Below are 15,000 nucleotides of genomic sequence, written 5' to 3'. Positions count from 1 at the left end.
TATTTATTAAGCATAGAGCATATTAAATGGAAACATTTCTCTTAAGAAATAACAACTCGAATTAGAAGAAAATGATGAAGAAGAAGAAATGGTGGGAAAGAAGTAGAAGAAGAAGAAGAAGATTAACAATTACAACAACAACAAGAAGAAGGTGAAGGAGGAGGAGCAGGAGCAGGAGACGAAGATGAAGAACAAGAAGCAGAAGCAGAAGCAGAAGCAGAATAAGAAGAATAAGAAGCAAAGGAAGATGAAAAAGAAGAAGCAGAAGAAGAAAAAGGAGTAGAAGAAGAAAAAGAAGATGAAGCAGAAAAAGAAGCAGAAGAAAAGAAGAAGCAGAAGAAGAAGAAGAAGAAGAAGAGGAAGAAGAAGAACGACGAATTGGAATATAACCTTCTTCCCTACACCTTCCCCAACACCTACCAAACGCCATAACACAAAGACGCACAAACTCCCCCCCGAAAAGTGTAAACAAACATCACTCACAACAAAGAACAAGAAGGAAGAACATCAAAGAACATCAAAGAACACGTGAGAGGAACAGAAGGCGAGGGAGAAAACGCACATAATACATCCACTGAAGGACCTACGGGAAAAGGAGGAGGAGGAGGAGGAGGAGGAGGAGGAGGAGGAGGAGGAGGAGGAGGAACAGAAGGAGGAGGAGGAGGAGGAGGAGGAGGAGGAGGAGGAGGAGGAGGAGGAGGAGGAGGAGGAGGAGGAGGAGGGGAAAAGACCAGGCAGAGAAGAATAAAAGCGAGAAAGAGGTAGACGAAGAAGGAGATGAAAGACAAACAAAGAAGGAAAATAAAAACGTAGAAATGGAGGGAGAGAATGACTAGGAAGAATGCAAGGAAGACACCCCCCCCCCCCGACCTCCCGTGCTAAACATAACCCTCATATCTCCCTTTCGGAACACACACCTTGAAAAGACACCCTTCTCCTGTTCCCCTCCTTCCCTCCCCTTCCCCTTCGCCCTCCTGTTCCCTCCTTCCCTCTCCTCCTCCCCCTTCCCTCGCAGGCCAACTTGATCCTTATTCCCAGGGGCGTCTTGGGGCGAGATTCCCCTGTCACGACATGCTGCCCGAGTTCGCGCGACCGTAAAAGGCAGCTCGGCGCGGGATAATAGCACCGCCGTCGGGGAGTCACATGGCCGGCCTCGATTCCGAAACCGTGCGTCTCGAACCGTTCCCGGGGCCCGAAACGAAGGCCGATTTTCGAAACGAGCCCGAACCGCGTTCGAAATGAAACCTGAATTTTGTCTTGAACCGTGTTCTAACCTTGCCCGAACCGCGTCACACGGAGTCCGAACCTTATCCGAACCGTGGCCGAACCACCGAACCGAAACTGTTCCCGAAACGTGACCGAACTGATCCGAAACCCAGCTCGTACTTTTCGCGACTGAAGAGGTTGTCGACAGCGAAACAAAATGTCTGTTCTAGGAGAAGATTGAAGGGCTGGGGGGCCATGGCTGGGGGAGGGGGTCGAGTATTGGGGGCTGAGGACTGGAGATTGGGGGGGAGGGGGTTAGAGGGTTGTGTCGAGGGCTGGAGATGGGGGTTGAGAGCAGGAAGGGGAGGGGGGGGACGGGACTGGAAGGCTAAGGGCCAGTGGTTGGGGGTTCAGGTGGGGGTTGGAGACTGGAGATGGATCTGTTTGTTATATTGACCTTTTCGCGCGTGTGCAATTGCATTTGGCAGAGTACGCATACTTGACTATAAACAATGAGAATGAGAGGTTAAATAAAGTGGGTGGAGTGGAATGAGAGTGAAAGGCAAAAAAAAAAAAAAAAAATGAAGGAAAGAAAGAATGTAGTATGGAAGAAGATGGAGAGTGGGTGGAAGGAGGGAGTAGATAAGAGAAGAGAAGAGAAGAGAAGAGAAGAGAAGAGAAGAGAAGAGAAGAGAGTGAGAAAAAATAAATAAACAAACAGACACAACAAAAGGAAAAGAAAGAAAAAAACAAACAAAAAAAAAAGAGAGAAAGAGAAAAGGAATGAAGACCGGACAGCAAGGCCATAACTCACCAGGACAGGAGATAAGACGCAGGGCGATTAGAGAAACGAGAAGAGAGAAAAGAAGATGAACCGCAGCATAATAACTCCCCCTACCGTCCCTCCCTACCTCCCCCTACCTACCGCCACCCCCCCCACACACACCCTTGACCACCATACCCCCATAACCCCCCTCACCCCCCCCCTCACAGCAAAAAAGTGAAAGAAGACGGAGAATTACGAGAGCGAGAGTGAATTTACGAGAGAACGAGGCGATTCCTAATGATCTCAAAGGCGGGTACGGGAGGGGGAGGGGCGGTGGGAGTATGGGGGAGTGGGAGATGAGGGAGAGGAGGGAGGGAGATTGGGATTTGAGGGAGGGGGGAGTGGGAGGTAAGGGAGAGGGGGGAGGGAGGAGTGGGAGATGAGGGAGAGGTGGGAGGGAGGAATGGGAGAGGAGGGAGAGGAGGGAGGGAGATATGAGTGAGCGTGGAATAGAGCATGAGGTGGAGGTGAGGGAGTGGGGGGTGGGGACTAAGAGGTGAGGAATAAGGAGTAAAGGAAAGGAGGCAAAAAGTGAGAGGGGGGGAGGTGAGGGAAAGAGGGAGGGGAAGGAGGGTGGAGCACAGGGAGCTGGGGGAGAGGAAAGATAAGCAGGGAGATTAGAAACAGAGAAAAGAGGCAGAGGTATGAAGAAGTAGGGAGACATGAGAGAGGAGACGTGACGTACGAAGGCAAGAGAGGAAAGGGGAAGAGGGAAGTGAGGAGGGGAAAGAGGGGAGAGGAGAGCGAGGAGAGAGAGAGAGGAAAGTGAGGAGGGGGAAAGAGGGGAGAGGGGAGAGAAGAGCGAGGAGAGAGAGGGAAGTGAAGAGGGGAGAGGGGGAGAGAGAAAATGGAAATGAAGGGAAAATATGCTAGACAGAAGAAGGGAAGTGAAGAGAAGTAAAGAGGGGTAGGGGAAGTGGGGAGAGAAGAGAGGATAGAGAAGAGCGAGTAGGGGGGAGGGGGGGAAGAGGATTGGGGGGGGGAGTCCCTAAGTTGGCCACTGACTAAAGTCTTTTGTCTCCTTTCCTCTTCACCTGATTGGCTTTCCTCGTCCGCTCTCCTTCCCATCATTATCCTTTTTTTTCTATTCCTCCTCCATTCGTCAAAGTGATATTCTGTTTCTCTGTCTGCATCGCTGCCATTTCCCCGCGCAAGATAATAAAAGATAATAAAATAAATCGTTTTAAGAGTGCATCGTTAGTCTTGGCATCGATAACTATAATTATCTAAACACTATAATCATCGATCATCATCCTTATCGTTATCTCTTCCTATCACTTCTATCCCCATTTCTTCCTATCAGCCTTATCGCTATTTCATTCTATCATCCTTGTCGTTGTTTCTTCCTTTCATCCTTATCGTTATTTCCTCCTATCACCATTATTGCTGTTTCTTCCTATCATCCTTATCGCTTTTTCTTCCTATCAGCCTTATCGCTGTTTCTTCCTATCACCATTATCGCTGTCTCTTCCTATCACCCTTATCGCGGTTCTTCCTATCACCATTATCGCCGTTTCTCCTTCCTTTCCACCTCCCTTCTATGTCCTTTCTCTTATCTTTCTTCTTCCTCTCTTCTTCCTCTCTTCTTCCCTCCCTTCTCCCTCGCCTTCAGTATCTATCCTCCCTTCTCATTTTCCAAATATCTTTCTCCTTTTCCTCTCTGCCCTATTATTTATCTATTATTCCAATTTCTATTCTTGCTCTCTTACTTTTTTATCCTACTTGTTCTCTCTTATATATTAATTGCTATTATCCTTTCTTTTGACTTTCCTCTTTACTTCATTTTCCTTATTCCCTCTTTTCACTCTTCTCCCCCTTTCTCCTTGCGAGCTCTCCTTCCTTTCCCTCCCTTGCACCCTTCATTTCCATTTCCCTTCCCTCCCATCCCCTTTCCCTCCTCCTCCTCCCCCAACCACCTCCACTTCCCCCTCCTCCTCCCCCACCCACCATTCCCCTCCTTTCCTCCCCAGCCACCTCCACTTCCCCCTCCTCCATCCCCCACCTTCCCTCTCATCCCTCTCTTCCTCCCCCACCACCTCCACTTCCCCCTCCTCCTCCCCCCACCCTCCATTCCCCTCCCTTCATCCACCCTCCACCCCCACCATGACCTATCCCTAATGACCACCTCCTCGAAAGGGCAACTTCTCGTAAATATTCAGGACGACGCAAGAACGACACCCGTTTGGCTCCAGCTGAAGGAGGGCGGGGCTTGGTCGACGAGAGGGAGGGGGAGGGGGGAGGGGTAGAGGGAGGAGGAATGGATGGATGGATGGATGGCTGTTTGGGTGGGTGGGTGGGTGGATGAATGGATGGATGGATGGATTATATATATATTTATATATATACATTATACACACACACACACACACACACACACACACACACACACACACACACACACACATATATATATATATATATATATATATATATATATATATATATAGAGAGAGAGAGAGAGAGAGAGAGAGAGAGAGAGAGAGAGAGAGAGAGAGAGAGAGAGAGAGAGAGAGAGGAAGAGGAAGAGAAAGAGGAAGAGAAAGAGAAAGAGAAATAGCGACCGAAACCAATCACCACAATTGCCACAAGGCCAAACAAACGAAAGCCCCCCCCCCCCCACCCCCGCGCTCTGGCGTCCGCTTATCACCCCAATGATAACCTCTGCAGAGTGTAATCATGACGCTCCCCAGGTTTCGCCTCAAAAGAACACTTACTTTTAACTGGACTGTTTTCTAATCTCCCTACTTCTACCCTCCCTCCCCCTCCTCCCTCGCTTCCCCTCCCCCTTCCACTCATTCTACCCTCCTTCTCATGCCTCCTTCACACCCACCCGTCTTCTCTACCTCTTTCTATTACCCCTTTCTCTCTCTCTCTCTCCTTCCTTGTCTGCCTCCTACTTTTCTTCCTCTCTCACTCACTCACTCTTCCCCTCACTCCCTTCTTTCCGCCCCCCTCCCACCTTTCTTTTCTCCCTCCCTCCCTCTAGCAACCACTTCATTGTTTCGCCCACGCAGTCATTACTCGCCCTCCAAATCTTTTCTCTCCCTCCCCCTCCCCTTCTCCCTCTCCCTCTACCCTTCCCTCTCCCCTCCTTCTATTTATCCCCCCCCTCTCTCTCTACCATTCCCTTCCTTTCCCATCCCTCCCCTCTACCCTCTACCCTCTCCCTCTATCCTTCCCTCCCCTCTCCCTCTCCTCTCCCTCTCTTCGTGCCGTGACTCCAACATTAGAAAAAGGGAATCCTCATTCCATCTTATCAGGACATTATATCGGGAGGGATTTTTTCTACTTCTCCCTCAATATGTCTTGGCGAGGCTCGACTAATACGCTGCCAAGGGAATTTCTTAGGAAAAAAAGCCTTTGTCTTTTTGTTATTTACTAGCGTTGTCTTCTTTTTTCTTTACTCGAAATATCTTTCCATGTTGATAATTCGTGTTATTTTTCACGTGTTAACTCGTGTTAATTTTTAGTGTTAATTTAACAGCGTTATTTCCTTATGTTACGTTACGGTGGTATGCACTCAAAGCCGAATGTTATTCTGTAGTGTTATTTACTCGTGTTATTTACTCGAAAATGACACTTCCATTGTTATTTCGACACTTCCCGTCTTACTTACTCATAAATGACACTTCCCGTGTCACCTACTCGTGTCATCCTGCCGTGTCATTTGCTCGTGTTATTTCCCGTGTCATTTACTCGTGCTATCTTGGGGCGCGCTATTTACTCACTTTATATTACGGTTTTATCCACCCGTGTTGCTCACCGAGTAAACAACACGTCACCCAATTGTCTCATCTCAACGTGTTATCCCCCAGAGTTATCACATCTTGCCATACCCTCGCTTTACCTTGCACGACCTCGTTCACCGTGTCAATACCAACAGGACGCTACAAGTTCACGGCCCGAACGTGACCCGGCGAAAGTGATCGAACACGCACGTTCTATTATGACAAGACAGGATGGTGATGATGGTAATGGTGGTACTGGCGATGGTGGTGGTGCTGGTGTTGGTGGTAGCGATGGTGGTGGTGATGATGGTAATGGCGATACTGGCGACGGTGGTGGTACTGGTGTTGGTGGTAGCGATGGTGGTGGTAGCGACGGTGGTGGTAGTGGTGATGGTGGCAGTGGTGGTGGTGGTAGTGGTGATGATGGTGGCGATGGTGGTAGCAATGGTGGTGGTGGCGATGGTGGTGGTACTGGTGATGGTGGTAGCGATGGTGGTGGCGATGGTGATGGCGATGGTGGTGGTGGTGGTGACAATGACAATGACAATTACAATGACAACAACGACGACGACCACGACAACCTTGACCACGACCGTTGAAAACGACCCCCCCACGAAACAACCCAACGCAATCCGCACTAACTCCCCAAACAGGTCGTTCCGGGTGAAGTAGCGTCCCCGTTCCCATTCTGACAGCGGTCGAGAACAAGGAAAAGAGAGAGAGAGAGAGAGAGAGAGAGAGGAGAAAAGAAGAGAGAGAGAGAGAGAGAGGGGGGGGGAGAGGGAGAGGGAGAGGGAGAGAGAGAGAGAAGAGAGAGAGAGAGAGAAGAGAGAGAAGAGGAGAGAGAGAGGAAGAGAGAGAGAGAGAGAGAGAGAGAGAGAGAGAGAGAGAGAGAGAGAGAGAAAATGAGAGAGAGAGAGAGAGAGAGAGAGAGAGAGAGAGAGAGAGGAGAGAGAGAGAGAGAGAGAGAGAGAGAGAGAGAGAGAGAGAGAGAGAGAGAGAGAGAGAGAGAGAGAGAGAGAGGAGATTGGCACTCTCGCCCCGTCCTTGACTGCCCTCGCTCTCTCCCTTGTCACGCCAACCATGCTACATTAACGCTCCCTCGTTATCTGTGTCTCGACCTGCCCCTTTCCCTCTCCCTCTGCCTTTCCTTCTTTTCCCCTTATTTCTCTTACTTTCTCTGTCTGGATTTCTACTTGTCTTGTGTTCTCAATCGTTTCTTTTCACTCCAATCATTATCTACGCGATAGACACTTCTTCTGTCTCTCTGTCCATTCTACTTCAATCTATTTCCCTCATATATTCTAATCCTGTACATCCTAACACCCTTTAAAACCCCCTTTCCTCTTTTCCACCCACGTTCCCTCTCTCCCTTATCACCTTTGCCCAAATGTACTTATCTGCATCTTCATTTCAGTAGCCATCACATACATACATATATACATATATACTTACATACATACATACACACGCACAGGCGCGCGCGCGCACACACACACACACACACACACACACACACACACACACACACACACACACACACACACACACACACACACACACACACACACACACACACACACATATTCCCGGGGACACAACTCTACGGTGGCAGCCTGCCGCGTTTTACTTACAAGCTTTGCATGGGAGATACCAATCGGCGCGCCAGAGCGTATTCCCCGACACTATGAATACTGCAAAAACATCCAACACGTCTACGCTCTTCATTCGTGGCGTTGAGTTATCGAATTTCTGAGCGCTCGTTACATGAGACGTCAAGTTACGTGAAGGCCAGGCCTTTGAGTTCTTTGGGGACGAATCTTATTTATTGTTTAAAAATGGGGGAGACCAAATCCTTTTTAACTATAAGGTCTTTAATAACACGAATATATGTCATAAGCTTTGTTTCCGTGATAAAAGAATGCGTGCTGATAAGGGATCTACAAGGTATGGAGGTCAATTAGTACTAACTAGGTCAGCTTTGAACACGCTCTTCACCCTACCTTTAGATAAATGGAACGTATAGTACGCAACTGTGTTTATGATTTCTATCCGTATGCTACTGTTACTAATCTAAACAAATCATGGAAAATAAAATATCAGCTAAACGAAACATACTTCCTTCGCCTTTTTTCATATAAAAAAGGAGAAAAGGCAAAAGAAAAAGACCTACCCGCACACAAGAGCATTGCGCACCTCATAAAGAAGCGATAAAATACAGATGCTTCCTCACCCGAAGCGCACGTGGCTGCTGGAGGGAGGCGGAAGAAATGACACAGGTGCACAAATCCTCCCCCCCTCCCCCACGGTTTCATTTACTCATCCTGGTCAATACCATCCTTGCTCCCCCTTGCCGCATCTCACTCCCGCCCACTCCTCCGCCCTCCCCCCTCTCCTTCATCCCTTTTCTTACTTCCCCATCTCTCTGTCTCTTTCATTTTCCCTCGTCTCTTCTCTTCCCTTAATGCCTCTTTCATTTCCCCTTCTCTTTTTCTTATGCTCCTATTCTTCGATTCTGATTCTCTCTCCTTCATCATCATCCTACTTCTTCCATTCTCTCTCCTCTCTCTTTTGTTAGTGCTCCCTCCCCTCCTTCTCTCACCAAACCTTCTTCCTCCCCCACCTCTCCCACCCTCTCTCCACTTCCTCTTCTTCCCTCTCCCCTTCCTCTTTTCCCTCTCCCCTTCCTCTTCTTCCCTCTCCCCTCATACCCTCCCTTCCCTCCTCTAATCCTTCACCCTCCCCCCTCTCTCTTCCCCATCCCCACTTCACTTCTATCCCTCTTCCCCCTCCCCTCCTATCCCTCTTCCCCCTCCCCTCCCCCCTCCCCTCCTCCCAAGTCACTTCATCTTTCCCTCACCAAAGACTGTCACCAACTGAAAGGCCAGGAAGTCTACCAAGGGTTAAATAACAATGTAATACTACGAAGGAAGTTGAGAATGTGAAGCCTTTTCCTTACCTTGGAACTTTCTTGGAACTCCTTCGTACATACTTGAATATATATACGAAAGAGAGAGAGGGGGGGAGGGGGAAAGGAGGGAGAGGGGGAGGGGGAGGGAGAGGGAGAGGGAGAGGAGAGGGAAAGGGAAAGGGAGAGAGAGGGAGAGGGAGGAGAGGGAGAGGGGGAGGGAGAGAGGAGAGGGGAGGGAGGGAGGATGGAGGGCGAGAGAGAGAGAGCGAGAGAGAGAGAGAGAGAGAGAGAGAGAGAGAGAGAGAGAGAGAGAGAGAGAGAGAGAGAGAGAGAGAGAGAGAGGGAGGGAGGGAGGGAGGGAGGGAGGGAGGGAGGAGAGGGAGGGAGAGGGAGAGGGAGAGGGAGAGGGAGAGGGAGAGGGAGAGAGAGAAAGTGCGAAAGAGAGAGAGAGAGAGAGAGAGAGAGAGAGAGAGAGAGAGAGAGAGAGAGAGAGAGAGAGAGAGAGAGAGAGAGAGAGAGAGAGAGAGAGAGAGAGAGAGAGAATCAGATACAGATAGACAGAGATAGATAGATAGCGGAGAGAGAGAGAATCGGACAGAGAGCATGAACAAAGGTGACGAGAGGTGAAGAGCTCAGAGGAAAAAGAAACACATATTCAAACCAGCTGCAAATAAATGACAGCCAAAAAAAAGTGGAGAAAATCGAAGAAAAATTCATGAAGGAAGGTCAAAAAGTCAACAACCTCAGTCCCGGCATCTTTCCTCCCCCTAACCCCCCCACCCCACCTAAAGTCTGCTTTAAGTCTCCTCCTTCCACCCCTCCCTTTCGTCCACCCCTCCTCTCCTCTCCCCCACAACCCCATCTCAACTCTCCCCCTCCTCTATCCCTCTCTTGCCCCTCGCCTCCTCCCACCCACAACCCCATCTCAACTCTCCCCCTCCTCTATCCCTCTCTTGCCCCTCGCCTCCTCCCACCCACCAACCCCATCTCACCCCCCTGTTTCTCTCTCCTCTCCTGAACCCCCCACCAACCCCCCCTCCTCCCCTCCCTCTCCCCCTCCCTTCACTCCCTCACCCATGCCCTCCCCCAACCCCCGGACGTAAACAAACACACGCAAAACGACTTCCTTCTGATCGCGTGCAAATCCGCCAGGTTTGCACTCCCGTCTCTCGATGGCGCATTAAGGCTATCATAACGAGGAAGGGAATGACTGCAGATCTTGGGAGGGAAGGAGGGAGGGAGGGAAGAAGGGAGGGAAGGAGGGAGAAAAAAAAGAAAAGGAGTGAGGGAGAGAAGGAAGGAGGTAGGGAGTGAGGGAGAGAAGGAAGGAGGTAGGGAGTGAGTGGGAGAAGGAAGGAGGTAGGGAGAGAGAGGGTGAGAGGGAGGGAGGGAAATGAGAGGCAGAGGAATAAAGACACGGATAGAGGGGTACGAAAAGTAAGAAGGGAGACAGAAAGGAGAAAGAGCGATATTAAAGAAACCTAAGACGGGAGAGAACGAGAGGAAGAGAACGAGAGAAAAAGAACGAGAGAAAGAGCAGAGAGGAAAACCAGGGCACAGATCACGCACAAAAGATCGATCACATCTTTTTTTTTTTTTTTTTACTATCTGCTTCTCGCTCTCCCTTCGCAATTTTTTTTTTTCTGCAACATGAGCAAAATTATAGTTTCCCGAAGCCAGATAACGAAGACCTATCGACGATGCAGTGCCACCGATGCGCAAATTTGGCACTTATCGGCAACCTATCAGCCCTCGAGGTTGACCTTGACACGAGCAAACAACTCCAGAAGGGGGGGGGGGGGGTGAACAAGCTATGAATGTTTTTAATAACGTGCCTGCCTGTCATCATCATTTATCTAGTATTACTATCATTATCATTATTTTCAGTGATCATTATCATATCATTATCTTTATTATGTTTATCAATATCATTATTGTTTTTATCATGATTTGCATTAGCTTTATCTTAATTCCCTTTTTAATCATTATTTTTGTTGTTCTTTTTTGGTGTTATTATTTTCAACTTTATTATCATCACCATTATAATCATTACAGTCATCATTACCATTATTACCACCAGCCTCATTATTTGTGTATGTCTTAATCACCATCCACTTTTGTTCATTACGCTTTTCATCTTAATATTAATTTCCGTATAAACGCACCTTCTAATTACTCTCACCGTGCAGAAATAATACGGTCCCAACTTCTATCATAACAATTAACTCACAACCGCAATCATAATCTTCTCTTGCTAATTAACTACGAAAGCAATCAGCACATTAAAGAAAACGGAGTAGCTGATCCCGTGTGGGAGACTCATATATTTTTCAATTAAATATTTTGTGAGTGAGTGAGTGAGTGAGTGAGTGAGTGAGTGAGTGAGTGAGTGAGTGAGTGAGTGAGTGAGTGAGTGAGTGAGTGAGTGAGTGAGTGAGTGAGTGAGTAGAGTAGAGCTGAGTAAAGAAGAGAAGAGTAGAGTAGAACAGAGTGAGTGAAAGAGAGTGAATAAATAATGTCAATACATACAGTACAGAATACGCAGATTAGTACTACATAACATCGCACAGACAAACAGGCACAGACAAACAAACAAGACACGCCCCCTCCCTCCCCCCACGCCCAAATCTTAACCAAATCCTTCACCCAACCAACCTCAAAAAAAAAAAAAACAGCATACAACTACAACTCCCCTCCTCCCACTCCCCCCTCCCTCCCCCAGTTCCCCTTCACATCCCATCGCTTTGCATCTCTCCCTTCAGTGACATTTATAAACCCGTAATTAAATTGTAGTCCTCCCCCCCCTCTCTGTGAATTTTATGAGCTTCGACCTTTGTGTAATATTCGTGGATAATTTTTCTTCTTTTTTCTTATTATTCTCTTTCTCTCTCTCTACTATTCACTATTCTCTACTATTCTCTCTCTCTCTCTCTCTTTCTCTCTCTCTCTCTCTCTCTCTCTCTCTCTCTCTCTCTCTCTCTCTCTCTCTCTCTCTCTCTCTCTCTCTCTCTCTCTCTCTCTCCTATTCCCATGTTCGTCTTTTGGGAATTTTTAGAATATCGTATCGCTGCCGCATATGCTGTTCTACGAGCGTGAATACATACATACATAAGTACACACGCTGAGGACGGTGCACACAGGCGCTCACGCACACGCATACACGCACATGAAGATAATCATCAACAGATAAATTAACATACACGAACACTTTAACAAACAAATAAACAAAAATATAAACAGCCATAAAAACACAAGCACTCATAAAGCAAACAAATAAAACAAACACAAATACCCGTCAAAGTAAACAAACACATACTCACCAAAACCAAACAAACATAAACACCCAATACACTAACAAGCAAAGCAAACAAATATTAACACCAAAGCAAACAAAACGTAAACTTTTATTACAAAAACAAAAGCAAACAAAACAGACAAACACAAACAAAACCAAACAAACAGAGCAAACAAACGCCCAACAAAAGCGAACAAAAAAGGCTCCAAGTCCGGCATGGAAAGTCCCTCCCGGGCCATCGACCGCGCCGGCCCAATAACTCTCCTTCGGGTCAAGTCTCGTCAAAGGTTCATGCACTGATTCCGGCCGCGAGAAGTCCGCGTGCATGATTTTCGAGTGTCTGAGCTATCCGAAAGCAGGGTTTTTTTTTGCGTGCATGATTCCAGAGTGTAAGATTCCCGAGTGCGTGATTTCCGATTGTGATTTTTGCGTGCATGACTGCCGAGTGCCTCCTTTCTGAATGCGTGATTTTCGCGTGCGTGAGTTGCGTGCATGATTTCTACGTACGTGATTTCCGAGCGCATAATATCTGCGTGCATGAAATCCGCGCCTATGAAATCCACATATCTGATATCCGAATGCATGACTTCTTTGTGCATGACCCTCCACCCCCCCCCCCCCTTCAGCGCCTCCCTCATACCGTCCTCCTCTGTCCCTCGGTGGTGTCTTGAGTGCAAAATGGGCGTCTTGGGCTGAAGGATTAAAAGGACCCATTTTTCTACCGCAGGAGGCGCGACTCGGGAGAAGGGAGATGTGACGGGGATGGATAGTGGTTGATGAGGATGATAATAATAACAACAGTGATGATGATGATGGTGAGTGACACTGATAACAGTGATGGTGGTGAGAGTGATGGAGATGATGAGGCTGATTCTCTTTCCAGGCCCCTCCCTCCGCGCCACAGGCGGATGGTCCCCGCATGACCCCCGCCCCCCCAGCGCGGACGCGATCAGATGGCGGCTTCGACGGGCGCCCCCAGGATGTCCGCGGCGCCCGAGGGGTCGTCCTGCAGGCGCGGCTCGCACTCCCGCCGAAGGACTGACTCCCCGAAGGCCGTGACGCGGGCGCCGACGCCGTACAAGAGGGCGCTGCCGATGACGCCCGCCCGCTCGCTCGCCTCGCCCTCCAGGATCAGGCTGGAGTCGGCCTCGAGGAGCACCCTCAGGTCCTCCTCGACCGGCAGGATGGTGACGCCGCAGGAGGAGGTGACGGAGTCGCCCTCCCGCAGCGGCTCGGCCACGCCCTGCGGAGGCTGCGGTCGCGTCAGGAGAGCCAGCCTCACCTCGTCCCTGCAGCGCCTCCCGCACAAGGTCAGTGCAGCAGCGTGTGATTCCGTCTCCGCGGAACTCACGTCGGCCAGTCCGCTCGCCTGCATGACCGTCTGCTTGCGTCACATACTTTCGTAACTATTGGTCTTACTCCCTCCTTCCCTACCTGCCTACTTCCCGAACTTACCGACCCGCACACCTGACGTTATACTCATATAGGCCTACTATATATTAAATATAGGGGGAGGGGGAGGGAGGGAGGGAGGGAGGGAGGGAGGGAGGGAGACAAAGAGAGAAACAAAGAAAAACGTAGAAAAAAAACATTAAAAACACAAAAGACAGGGAGGGACGAAGAGAGAGAAAGAGAGAACGAAAGAAAATCATAGAAAAAAACATAAAAAAAAAAGAAGGAAACCAAGACGGAGAAAGACACAGAGACAGAGAAACACAAAACACAGACTCAGAGAAACAGAGGCAGAGAGAGAGAGAGAGAACCGCACAGCTTGCATGCTCCTCGCGTATCCCTACTGTCTCGCCGCCACGTAAACCCCGTAATAAGAGACGTACAGCCAAAACCAGCAACGGTAAGACTATATTAATCCATCGCTTGTGTTGACTCTAGTTCCAGCTCGCCACGCCCCGACCCCATAAACACATTATGGGGGTAAATAGGTCAGGACAAGAAATTCTATGGGGATAGGGGTAAATATGAATATACATGGACCCCGTAAACACAGTATGTGGGTAAATTGGTAAGGACAAGGAAGAAATTCTATGAGGATATGTGTAAATACACATGGACCTCATAAACACACAATGTGGGTAAATAGGCAAGTACAGGAAGAAATTCTATGGACATAAGGGCAAACGCACTCCATCTTAGTACAGGGTATGCAAATTACATCTCTTGCGTTCCCATCCCGTGGCTGTACTTCTGTCCTTTATGAGAACAAACTCATTATAAATGTAACAAGACATCCCTTTCTCTGGCTACCCCCCCCCCCTCTCTTTCCTTTCCCTTTCCACGCACTTAATTTTCCTTAACTCTATCCTAGACCCTGTCACCTGTTCTAAAATAATAACAGTAATAATGTTAATAGTTAATAATAGTAATAGCCGTAGCTGCAGCAGGTTAATAATAACAATAATAGTAATAGTAATAGTAATAGTATTAGTAACAGAGTAATAATAACAGTGCAGTAGCAGCAGCAGCAGCAGCAGTAGTAGTAGTAGTAGTAGTAGTAGTAGTAGTAGTAGTAGTAGTAGTAGTAGAGTAGTAGTAGTAGTAGTAGTAGTAGTAGTAGTAGTAGTAGTAGTAGTAGTAGTAGTAGTAGTAGTAGTAGTAGTAGTAGTAGTAGTAGTAGTAGTAGTAGTAGAGTAGTAGTAGTAGTAGTAATTGTCAATATCAATATTAATATTAATAATGATACTACTAATAATAATGATTAAACGAAAATGAAGAACAAGAAGGAGGGGGAGAAGAAGCAGAAGAAGAAGAAGAAGAAGAAGAAGAAGAAGAAGAAGAAGAAGAAGAAGAAAGGGGGGATATAATAACAACAATAATAATGAAAATAAAATAATTCAGTCTCATCAATCATGCCGGGCTAGTCATGTCATAGCGCAACATGTTCTTAACGCGTTTCGTCTCGTAGATAACGTGTCGTTCTTGCCATTAATAGGACATGCAAGGCATCCGGGTAAAGAAGAAGAAAAATGTGCTATTGATCTCTCAGTGACAAAGCTATTAACCATTTAACTGTCAAGTT

The 15,000-nt window shown here is 47.9% G+C and overlaps 2 protein-coding genes across 2 annotated transcripts in view; one reads left to right on the top strand and one right to left on the bottom strand.

Moving 5' to 3' along the window:
* LOC119596177 overlaps positions 1–15,000 on the top strand; it is a 58,890-nt gene that overhangs the window by 11,744 nt on the left and 32,146 nt on the right. The window contains exon 2 of the mRNA XM_037945355.1: positions 12,850–13,276. The gene's annotated coding sequence lies outside the window, so the exon portion shown is untranslated. The remainder of the gene's footprint in view (positions 1–12,849; positions 13,277–15,000) is intronic.
* The window catches only part of LOC119596388 (metaxin-2-like), a 92,215-nt gene that overhangs the window by 69,216 nt on the left and 7,999 nt on the right, over positions 1–15,000 (bottom strand). The gene's annotated exons all lie outside the window — the stretch shown is intronic.

This window comes from Penaeus monodon, chromosome 37 (genome assembly GCF_015228065.2).
Source record: "Penaeus monodon isolate SGIC_2016 chromosome 37, NSTDA_Pmon_1, whole genome shotgun sequence".
Classification (NCBI taxonomy): Eukaryota; Metazoa; Arthropoda; class Malacostraca; order Decapoda; family Penaeidae; genus Penaeus; species Penaeus monodon.
This window is presented reverse-complemented; position numbering and strand designations above follow the sequence as displayed.